Source organism: Peromyscus maniculatus, chromosome 4 (assembly GCF_049852395.1).
Source record: "Peromyscus maniculatus bairdii isolate BWxNUB_F1_BW_parent chromosome 4, HU_Pman_BW_mat_3.1, whole genome shotgun sequence".
NCBI lineage: Eukaryota > Metazoa > Chordata > Mammalia > Rodentia > Cricetidae > Peromyscus > Peromyscus maniculatus.
This window is the reverse complement of record NC_134855.1, coordinates 2,976,147-2,988,036: the sequence shown is the minus strand read 5'-3', so window position 1 is coordinate 2,988,036 and position 11,890 is coordinate 2,976,147.

The following is an 11,890-nucleotide window of genomic DNA, read 5'->3' as shown; positions in this document are numbered from 1 at the left end:
ACCTTAAATTTTCTTAATGCTAATGAGAAAGGAACAACAGCTGTGGAGAGACACTGGACAATAAAAAAAACTACTGAGGTAAATCAGCCTGTGTACTTTAAAGATTAAGTTGACCTCAGAATGGAAACTAAGATATGTGTTATGCTGGGGAAGGGGCTTTGCTTTTGTTTCCACAAGAAAAGAGAAGCAATGAATACCATCAAAATTAATAGAGATTCAATTCAAATAAGAGAAACCTCTTGATAAGGAGAAATGATAGCTCATCCACCAATGTGACAATTCTACAAGTTTTAAGGAAAATTAACCAAACAAGGGTCAGGGCAGGGCCGTATTTTTGTCTTTATGGGAAAATAGAATTACCCATCTTCAAGAAGTCAAAAGACCTTGGACATCTAGATGTCTAAAGCAGAAGGGAAAGCTATCCAGAAAATAGTTTATAAGCAAGAAAAATCGGACTTAATGGTACCAATATTCTCTACAATGACATTATTAAAAATCTCACTACCTAAGCATCTATATCTCTTTACTTCTCAGAAAAGTTGTAGTCCTGACCAATTGTAAATCAAAGATGGCTTTGGAATTGGAGCATGGCTCTCTCCTTCTCTAAATCCAAACATGTTGTTAAAAGAAAAAATTAAGAGTTTCTGTCTCATATCAGAAAAGCCACCTGATGTGGGACAGAAGAAAACCAAAAATTTAGGGACTATGATTGTAAATATTCTATTTCTCCTTATACTTTTCTTGACCCTTTGGAACCTTTCTTTAGATACAGTGCTATCCTAAAATTTAAACTTTCCATTTTGATATTAATAATTTTTAAGTTTCCCACAATGAACAATAAATTTTCCTAACAGTGATCTCTAAAGTCTCCTGAAGGAAGATGGGGCCCCACAACAATGATTCTACCTGATTCATAATGATGCCATTGAGCTGATAAACATCACTCAAAGATCAATGTTGGACTACAAACTGTTCAGGACAGTTCCAAGGTGGCTAGCTGAGATGGTCCACCATCTTATACCTCTATCCAGAACTTCAGATAAGCTTTTACTCATTACTGGCTACAAATACTACAGCTAGTCCTAATGAGACTTCACCATTGTTTTAGTTTTTTACAGGACTCCACAGAGATACCATCACCCCCTAAACAGCAGGAAGCAATTCTAAAAACAGATGCCCCCCTCTCCCTAAAGGTTTTTGTTTTCTCGGGTTTATGGATAATTGTCATCTGTAAGGGGTTGGTTATAAGTTGTAATAGGATTGGGGATGGAACAATTAAGTCTAGACTCAGGAATCGCTTTTGGAAAAGAAAAAAGGGGACTAGATAAGATATAATAATAATGCAGATTATTGTATCTTCTTGTAAACTAATTTAGCAACTATCAGCTTAAAATAGTTTGCATTGGCATGGATCCTTATATATTGATACAAATGTAAAATTATTTTTCTATTCCTGTTTAAGATAACTTGTATATTGATACTAACACAAAACTATATTTGACATATTATATATATATATACATATATATATATATATTCCTATTTAAAATAGTTTTGTATATTGATATAAATGTAAAATTTTATTTGGCATACTGTATATATGTTCGACTTCTGTTTAGGATATTTTGTATATTGATACATATTAAGGATGCTGTCATCATATTGCACTATACATTTCTACCTCTGATTAAGATTTTTTTTATATTGTCACAAATTTGAGGTCATTGTCCTTGTACTATACATGTTTACAGATTGTTTATTTTATAATGTGAAGCTTTAGTCTTTAAGCTATATAGGTTGGTAAGAATTACAGGTATATAGGTTGATAAGAATTACAGGTATGCTTGTCATACTTATAGTCATGTTAGTTAGGTTTTATAGATATACAGAAATATATGTCAGATGGATAGGTAATCTTCAAACACTTCATAGACCTAGAGAATATGGCATTTAATGTTTTAAAAACTCAGAATTTTGTTGACGTGAGACATAATTGCTCCTGGCAGCACCAATATTCTCCAGAGAGGATATTGGGCATTGAAGACAATCCATATGGAATCTTCTTGGCAAAAATGGCCTGTTGGGCATAGAACTGCCCTTGCCTCAGCTGTTGACAGTAAGGACTCTGTCCTTTCTGGATGGGCAGAACACAAGGAAAAGTGACTGCTGAACCTTGCCAAGACAGGGTAGGACAGTCTCTCAAAATTTCTTGCTTTTGAAAATGGTCTGTCCAATATTCTAGGCCTGTAGCCAAAAGTGGACGCACCAATGTTGGAGAGAAACATTGGGCAACTGTCCAGGCAGCCAGCTGTCTCTGTCACTTCTTGCATTTTTTGGAAGTTGCTTGCTTGAATTTCCTGTTCACCCAGGTAATATTATTTTCCTCCTCAGGTCGTTGATGGGATTGAAGACCAAATGGTTACAGTTACTTTCCTCTCATATTGGATATTAGATTTAGATTCTTCAGGATAGGACAACTATTGGAGTAATCTCTGTAATCTGCCATTTACCTATGGTCTGAACATTTAGTTCTTGCTTGATGTTGTTCTTGTTAGTTGTAGTCCATTTTTGTTTATGTTATTACCATTTCTTTCTCCTGGAAAACACTTGATAATCATTCTTATTGTATATAGTTTTGTATTTGGTTTAGAACCTTCTTATTTTGACAAAAAGGGGAAATGTGGAAATTTGCTCTACCAATGACCTTGGGGTATGTGGCTTGTTAGAGGCATGGTTTTCTCTAGGTGTGTGACTGCTTAAAACTGAGGAGAGAGGCTGGGCAGTGGTGGTGCACGCCTTTAGTGCCAGCACTCGGGAGGCGGCGGCAGGTGGATCTCTGTGAGTTCGAGGCCAGCCTGGTCTACAAAGTGAGTTCCAGGAAAGATGCAAAGCTACACAGAGAAAACCTGTCTCGAAAAACAAAAAAAAAAAAAACTGAAGAGAGAGTGCATGTTGGCTCTCTTTTGTGGTGGTCAGAGATCAGACAGATTCCATTCACTTCTGGGCAGAACAGAGGACCATGGTGGCTGTTTACTTTGTTCTATATTCATGAGTGCATTTTCTCCCCATTTTATATATTAATAAATCCTTGATACCCTTTTAACAGACTCTCATGGCTTAGCTTACAGGCATTCTTCAAAAACTTCAAAGACCTATAGAATATGGCATTTAAAATGTTTTAAGAAGTTAGATTTTTCTCAACAGTGATATAATCTGCTCCTGGCAGCATCAATTATATCAAGAGTATGATGGGCATAGAAAAAACTCCTTATGGAATTTGCTTTCAATGTGGCAAGGCTACATTTGGGCAAGAAACTACTCTTGCTTCTACTGCTTGACAATATGCTGTATAAACTGGATGCAGGACCCACAGGAAAATGACTGCTGAACTTGCCAAAACAAGGTGGGATGGTCCTTCAGTGTTCCCATGAAAGAAACTGCCAGACATTCTACAAGACAAAGAGGAAAATGACTGACAAACTGCCTATATAGGCAGGACAGTCCTTCAAATTTCCTGCTTCATTGAAAAGATTGCCAGATGCTCTAGGCATATAGGTTGAAAATGGATGCCCCAACATTACAGAAGAACTTTGGGTGATTGTCCAAGCAGCCAGATATCTCTGTCATTTCTAGAGCTTTGGGAGTTGCTTACAATGCACTTCCTGTTTACTCAGGTAATATTATAATCTTCTGAGGTCTTTGATGGAGTTAAAAACTAGACAGTTATTATTATAATTTTCCTTAGTTATGATAAAAGAAAAATTAGATATAAAACTTTAGACTTACCAAGATAGGAGAGATGATAGAATATTTTCTTTAATTTTGTCAAATACAAACAGGTTAAATATAACTGTAATTGTTGCATGATACTTATTTTGTTATATATAATTTTACTATGTTAAAATTTAAGCCTTCCTTTTTGATTAGACAGAAAAGGGGAAATGATATGGAATGTCCTTCTGCATGCTGCAAATATGTGTTGCTTTTATTGGTTGATGAATAAAGCTGCCTTGGCCTATGACAGGGCAGAATATAGCTAGGTGGGAAAGCCAAACTGAGTACAAGAAGAAAAAAGGGTGGAGTCGAGAGATGCCATCCAGTGACCCAAGGAGCAAGATGCCAGCAGACCAGTAATGCCACAGCCATGTGGCAATACATAGATTAATAGAAATGGGTTAATTTTAGTTGTAAGAGTTAGCTAGTAATAAGCTTGAGCCATTGGCCGAACAAATAAAATGAATATTAAGCCTCTGAATGATTATTTTATAAGTGGCTACTGGACTGGGCAGGACTTGGAAAAGCCTCCAGCTACAGTGGGAAGTATTTGTAAAAAGGAGAAGGGCAAGACAGGCCAGCTCTGAGAACTCAGTGGAAGGAAGTTAATGGAAGGCTCAATGGAAGCAGTAGTCAGTAGCCCTGCCTTCTTCGACAAGGAACTGACCTGCTCCCCTGGGTCTAACAATGTGGCCCAATCTCTGGAGCCACATTTCCATCATGGAGCTCACTGCCAGCAGTACTGAGAACTTCTGAAGCTTCCTTCCTTCAGCTGCAATGTTTAATGTGGTGTGAGTTTTAGAAGCTTGCAGACTGCCCTTTTGCACAAATGTAAGTGCACTATTTTCTTCCTTTCTTCTAACAAAACTACAGGAGTCAAAAAGATGCCTCTCAATAATAACCTTAAATGTAATTTGTATTAATTCTCCAATAAAAGATGCACACTAACTGTTTGAATTTAAAAAAAAAAAAATTCCCAGGGGCTGAGATATGACTCAGTAATTAAGAGCACTGTTCTTGCAGAGAACTTAAGTTCAGTTCCCATCACCCATTTGAGTGGCTCAAAGCCTTTTGCAACCCAAACTTCATGGGGATTCTATACCTCTGACCTCCATGGGCACTTGCACTCACATGCACACATGCACACACAAATTCACTCAAACATGCACATAACTAAAAATACAATAAAATCTTTATAAAAATAAGATACAGTTGCTTGTTGTATGCAAGAAGTATATCTCACTAGCAAAGACATAGACTAAGAGTATAAAAATGGAAGTCAATATACTAAGCAATGGAAGTCTAAAACAAACATGAGTAGCTATATTCAAATCTGATAAAGTAGACTTCAAGCCGAAATTACTCAGTAGAGATAAAGAATGTTATGACATATTAGTAAGGGAATGATCTATGAAGTAGATATAACAATTATAAACATATGTGTACCAAATGTTGGCACACCCAATTTCATAAAACAAACACTTGGATATAAATGGACAAATAAGTGTAGGTACAATAAGCAGTGGGTGATTTAAATATTAAAGTCTCATAAGTAGAGAAATGATCTAGACAAAATTCAACAATAAACTTCAGAGTTAAACTGTACCAGATAGCTTAGCAGACATGTAGAGACTATGCCAGCCAACAGCTGTGGAATCCATAGTCTTCTCAGTAGCTTAATGAACTTTTTCTAAAATAAATCACATTTTAGGCCATTAAACAAGTCTGAACAATATAAAAAAAATCAAGTGACTATTTGTATCCTTTATAATAATTGTGGAATAAAATAGAAATCAACAAAGCAAACTATATAAATTATACAAATACAAAGAGAAAACAATACACTCTTTTATTTTGAGACAGGGTCTCTATCCCAGAATGCCTTGAACTCTCAATGTAGCTAAGTGTGATCTTGAATTTCTGATCTTCCTGCCTCCTCCTCCTGAATGCTGAAATTACAGATATGTACCACCACCCTTGGTTTATGCAGTTCTGTGAATCAAGCTGGAGTCCCTATGAATGCTAGTTAAGCACCCTCTAGACTATATTCACAGCCCAAATTTAAAAAAAAATACTTTTGAATGATCATAGGGTCATTAAAGAAATTTTTTAAAAAATTAAAGCATCCTAGAATCAAATACTACTTATTTGATCTTGATTCATTTCTTTCTTGCTTCTCTTTTGTTCATCTATTCCTACAAAATTTATTTCTTCATGCAGTCTCATTATTAAGACTCTTTTTTTCATTATTAAGACATTTAAATCTCTCCCCCATGTGCATAGGACTCCTTTAAATGCCATCTACAATGCTGGATTGATATAGATTGATTTAGAAATCCTATACTGGTGTTTATAAGACACTGATAACTTCCTAGATTCATATAATGGTCCAAGATAAAATTGAAAGGATATAAACAACTTATGCATGTCTATAATGAGAAATGAGATTGAAGCAGTAATAAAAAATTTCTGAACTGGTAAAATCCTAAAGCCAGATAGATTTAACCTATTAAACCATTAAAGAAGATCTAACACAAAATAATATGAAAGGTTATAGTTATGAGCAGTAATTTTAAATCATCAGGGCAGGTTCAGATATGTAATTTATTGATGCATCTCTAAGTTTTTAGAAGCCAAACTATTTAACAAAATATTACATAAAACATAAAGGGAAGGGACACTACCAAACTCATTAATTGAAGTCAGTATTACTCTGCTACAAAAAAAAGTAAAGACATAAAAAAATTTATTGACCAATTTAACTGATAAATATAGATGCAAATAACCATAGTAAAATATTTGCAAACTAAATTCAATTAGACATGATTAGAATCATACATTATGATCAAGTTGGTTTCGTTCTAGGTATATACAGACAGTTCAACATATGTGGAGTGGTTTGAAAGAAAATGGCCCCAAAAGGAATAGCACTATTAGGAGGTGTGACCTTGTTGGAGTAGGTGTGGTCTTGTTGGAGGAAGTGTGTGACTGTGGAGGCAGGCTTTGAAGTGTACTATATTCAAGATGCCATCTAATGTCACAGTCCATTTCCTGTTGCCTTCTGATCAAGATGTAGCCAACATCATATCTGCCTACTTTCTGCCTTGCTTTCGGCCATGCTTCCCGACATGATGATAATGGACCGAACCTCTAAACTGTAAGCCACCACTTCAATTAAACACTTTCCTTTATGAGAGTTGCTATGGTCATTGTGTCTCTTCACAGCAATAGAAACCCTAACTAACATAATACGCAAATCAATATATGTAATAAATCACATAAATAAATTCCAGGACAGAAATCACATGATCATCTTAATAGATGCCAAAAGGCCTTTGGCAATATTCAACATTCCTATATGTAGAAAAGCCTAACAATGAAAGAAACATACTTTAGTATAATAAAGGCTATATATGCCCACCCACCCTCTGAGACTTGCAACTGTTCCCTGAGACAGAGCCTGCCAGCACCCAACTGGACTAAGGTGAGTCTTTATCCTCATACATGAACACCCCAGTCCCTAGGCTTTGGGCCCAGGGGTACAACCCTGCACCCCTACAACCCCACCCATTGCAGTTCCAGTTTCAGGCCAGTTGGCAGGCAGACCTCCTGCACACAGGACAGACCACCACCATCCCCCATCAGACCCTGTAACCCAAGTCCTACCTCCCTAAAATTCCACCCACTCTCCAAGACTGCAACTGTTCCTTGAGACAGGGCCTGCCAGCACCCAACTGAACTAAAAGGCCAGTTGGCAAGAAGACATCCTGCAGACAGGTCAGAATACCACCATCTACCACACAGTAAGACTGCAGCTACTCCCTGAGACAGAGCCCACTAGTGCCAGTTGGACTAAGAGCTGCTCCCTAAGGAAAAAAGTCCATCAGCATTGACTAGACCAAGAGCTCCCACTGGATTAAAAGTATCAATCAGACCAAGAGAGCCTCCCTCAGACACAGACACTGCTTGCACCAAGTGAGAAAGAGATGGGTAGGTGCCAGTGCAAAAATACAGTTAACAACATAAAAAACAACATGGCTCCATCAGAACCTACATCAGCAAGACATGAACATACCAACACAGAAGAAACAGAAGAAATCTACCATAAAAATGACTTTAAGAAGATATTAGAGATTTTAAAAGAAGAAATGAAAATTTCCCTTAAAGAAATCGAGGAAAAGTCAAACAAAAAATGGGAAGAAATCAGTAAATCCCTTGAAAGCCAAGAGAAAGCAATTAAACAAGTGAGGGAAACAGTTCAAGATTTCAAAACTGAAATGGCGTCAATAAAGAAGACACAAACTGAGGTAATGCTAGAAGTGGAAAATCTGAGTAAACAAACAGGAACTACAGATGCAAGTATAACCAACAGAATGCAAGAAATGGAAGAGTAGATCTCTGGTGTTAAAGATACAGTAGAAGAAATAGATTCATCAGTCAAAGAAAACACTAAAACCAACAAAGTCATGACCCAAAATGTCCAGGAAATTTGGGACACCATGAAAAGACCAAACCTAAGAATAATAGGGATAGAAGAAGGAGAAGAATACCAACTCAAAGGCACAGAAAACATATTCAACAAAATCATAGAAGAAAACTTTCCCAACCTAAAGAAAGAAATGCCTACAAAAATACAAGAAGGTTACAGAACACCAAATAGACTGGATCCAAAAAAAAAAAGGTCTCCTCGCCACATAATAATCAAACCACTGAACATACAGAATAAAGAAAAAAATATTAAGAGTTACAAAGGAAAAAGGCCAAGTAACATATAAAGGCAGACCCATAAGAATAACAAGTGACTTCTCAATGGAGACTCTAAAAGCCAGCAGGTCCTGGACAGATGTTATGCAGATACTGAGAGACCATGGATGCCAACCCAGACTATTATATGTAGCAAAACTCTCAATCAACATCGACAGACTAAACAAAATATTCCAGGATAAAACCAGATTTAAACAATATCTCTCCACAAATCCAGCCCTACAGAAAGCATTCAAAGAAAAAATCCAACCTAAGGAAGTTAGATACAACCATGAAAATACAGGCAATAGATAGTCTCATACCAACAAATACCAAAGAAGGGAAACATACAATACTACCACCAAAAAAAACAGGAATTAACAATAACTGGTCATTAACATCCATCAGTATCAATGGTCTCAATTCACCTATAAAAAGACACAGGCCAACAGAATGGACACGAAAACAAGATCCATCCATTTGATGCATACAAGAAACACACCTCAATTTCAATGACAGACACCACCTCAGAATTAAAAGGCTGGGAAAAGACATTCCAGTCAAATGGACTTAAGAAGCAAGCTGGTGTAGCTATCCTAATATCTAATAAAATAAACTTCAAACTAAAATCAATTGAAAGAGATCGGAAAGAACACTACATATTTATCACAGGGAAAACCCGACAAGATGAAGTCTCAATACTGAATATTTATGCCCCAAATACAAGGGCACCAACATTCATAAAAGAAACATTACTAAAGCTTAAATCATACATGAAACCCCATACTCTAGTAGTGGGAGATTTCAATGCCCCACTCTCACCAATGGACAGGTCTGCCAGACAGAAACTTAACAGAGAAATAAGGGAACTAACAGAAATTATGACTCAGATAGACTTAATAGATATCTACAGAATATTCCACCCTAACACGAAAGAATATACCTTCTTTTCAGCACCCCATGGAACCTTCTCCAAAATCGACCACATTCTTGGTCACAAAGCAAATCTCAACAGATACAAAAAAAATTTAAATAACCTCCTGTGTCTTATCAGACCACCATGGCTTAAAGTTAGACTTCAACAACAACAAAACTTACAGAAAGAAAGAAATTAAAGATTTCCTAGAATCCAATGAAAACAAATGTACAACATACCCAAACTTATGGGACACCATGAAAGCAGTGCTAAGAAGAAAATTCATAACTCTAAATGCCCACATAAAGAAGTTTGAGAAATCTCGTAGTAGTGACTTAACAGCACACCTGAAAGCTCTAGAACAAGAAGAAGCAAACTCACTCAGGAGAAACAGACGCCAGGAAATAATCAAACTGAGGGCTGAAATCAATAAAATAGAAACAAAAAGAACAATACAAAGAATCAATGAAACAAAGAGTTGGTTCTTTGAGAAAATCAACAAGGTAGATAAGCCCTTATCCAAATTAACCAAAAAGTAGAGAGAGAGCATCCAAATTAACAAAATCAGAAATGTAAAGGGGGACATAACAACAGACAATGAAGAAATCCAGACAATCATCAGGTCATACTTCAAAAACCTGTACTCCACAAAATTGGAAAATCTGGAAGAAATGAATAATTTTCATGATAGGTACCCCATATCTAAGTTAAATCAAGACCAGATAAACTATTTAAATAGACCAATAACCCCTAAGGAAATAGAAATGGTCATTAAGTCTCCCAACCAAAAAAAGCCCAAGACCAGATGGTTTCAGCACAGAATTCTACCAGATTTTCAAAGAAGAGCTAATACCAATACTCTTCAAATTGTTCCACATTATAGAAACAGAAGGAACATTACCAAATTCTTTTTAGGAGGCTACAGTTACCCTGATACCCAAACCACACAAAGATGCAACAAAGAAAGAGAATTACATACCAATCTCCCTCATGAACATTGATGCAAAAATACTCAATAAAATACTGGCTAACTGAATCCAGGAACACATCAAAAAAAATCATTCACCATGACCAAGTAGGCTTCATCCCAGGCATGAAAGGATGGTTCAACATATGAAAATCTGTCAATGTAATACACCATATAAACAAACTAAAAGAAAAAAACCACATGATCATCTCATTGGATGCTGAAAAAGCCTTTGACAAAATCCAACACCCCTTCATAATAAAGGTTCTAGAGAGATCAGGAATACAAGGAACATACCTAAACATAACAAAGGCAATTTACAGCAAGCCGATAGCCAGCATCAAATTAAATGGAGAGAAACTCAAAGTGATTCCACTAAAATCAGGAACAAGACAAGGCTGTCCACTCTCCCCATACTTATTGAATATAATACTTGAAGTTCTAGCTAGAGCAATAAGACAACAAAAGGAGATCAAGGGGATACAAATTGGAAAGGAAGAAGTCAAACTTTCATTATTTGCAGATGATATGATAGTATACATAAGTGACCCCAAAAATTCTACCAGGGAACTCCTACAGCTGATAAACTCCTTCAGTAAGGTAGCAGGATACAAGATTAACTCAAAACAATCAGTATCCCTCCTCTATACAAATTAAAAAGGGGCTGAGAAATAAATCAGAGAAACATCACCCTTTACAATAGCCACAAATAATATAAAATACCCTGGGTTAACTCTAACTAAGCAAGTGAAAGATGTGTACGATAAGAACTTTAAGTCTCTGAAGAAAGAAACCAAAGAAGATATCAGAAAATGGAAGGACCTCCCATGCTCATGGATAGGTAGAATCAACATAGTAAAAATATCAATCTTACCAAAAGCAATATACAGATTCAATGCAATACCCATCAAAATCCCAACACAATTCTTCCCAGACATGGAAAGAACAATACTTAACTTTATATGGAAAAACAAAAAACCTAAGGTAGCTAAAAGAATCCTGTATAATATAGCAACCACTGCAGGCATCATGATCCCTGATCTCAAGCTCTACTATAGAGCTATAGTAATAAAAAACAGCTTGGTACTGACATAAAAACCGACATGTGGACCAATGGAATTGAATTGAAGACCCTGACATTAATTCACACACCTATGAACATATGATTTTTCACAAAGAAGCTAAAACTGTACCATGGAAAAAAGAAAGTATCTTCAACAAATGGTGCTGGCATAACTGGATGTCAACATGCAGAAGATTGCAAATAGATCGATATCTGTCGCCATGCACAAAACTCAAGTCCAAGTGGATTAAAGACCTCAACATAAATCCAGTTACACTGAACTTGATGGAAGAGAAAGTAGGAAGTAGTCTGGAACGCATTGGCACCAGAGATCACTTCCTAAATGTAGCACCAGTAGCGCAGACACTGAGAGAAACAATTAATAAATGGGACCTCCTGAAACTAAGAAGCTTTTGTAGAGCAAAGG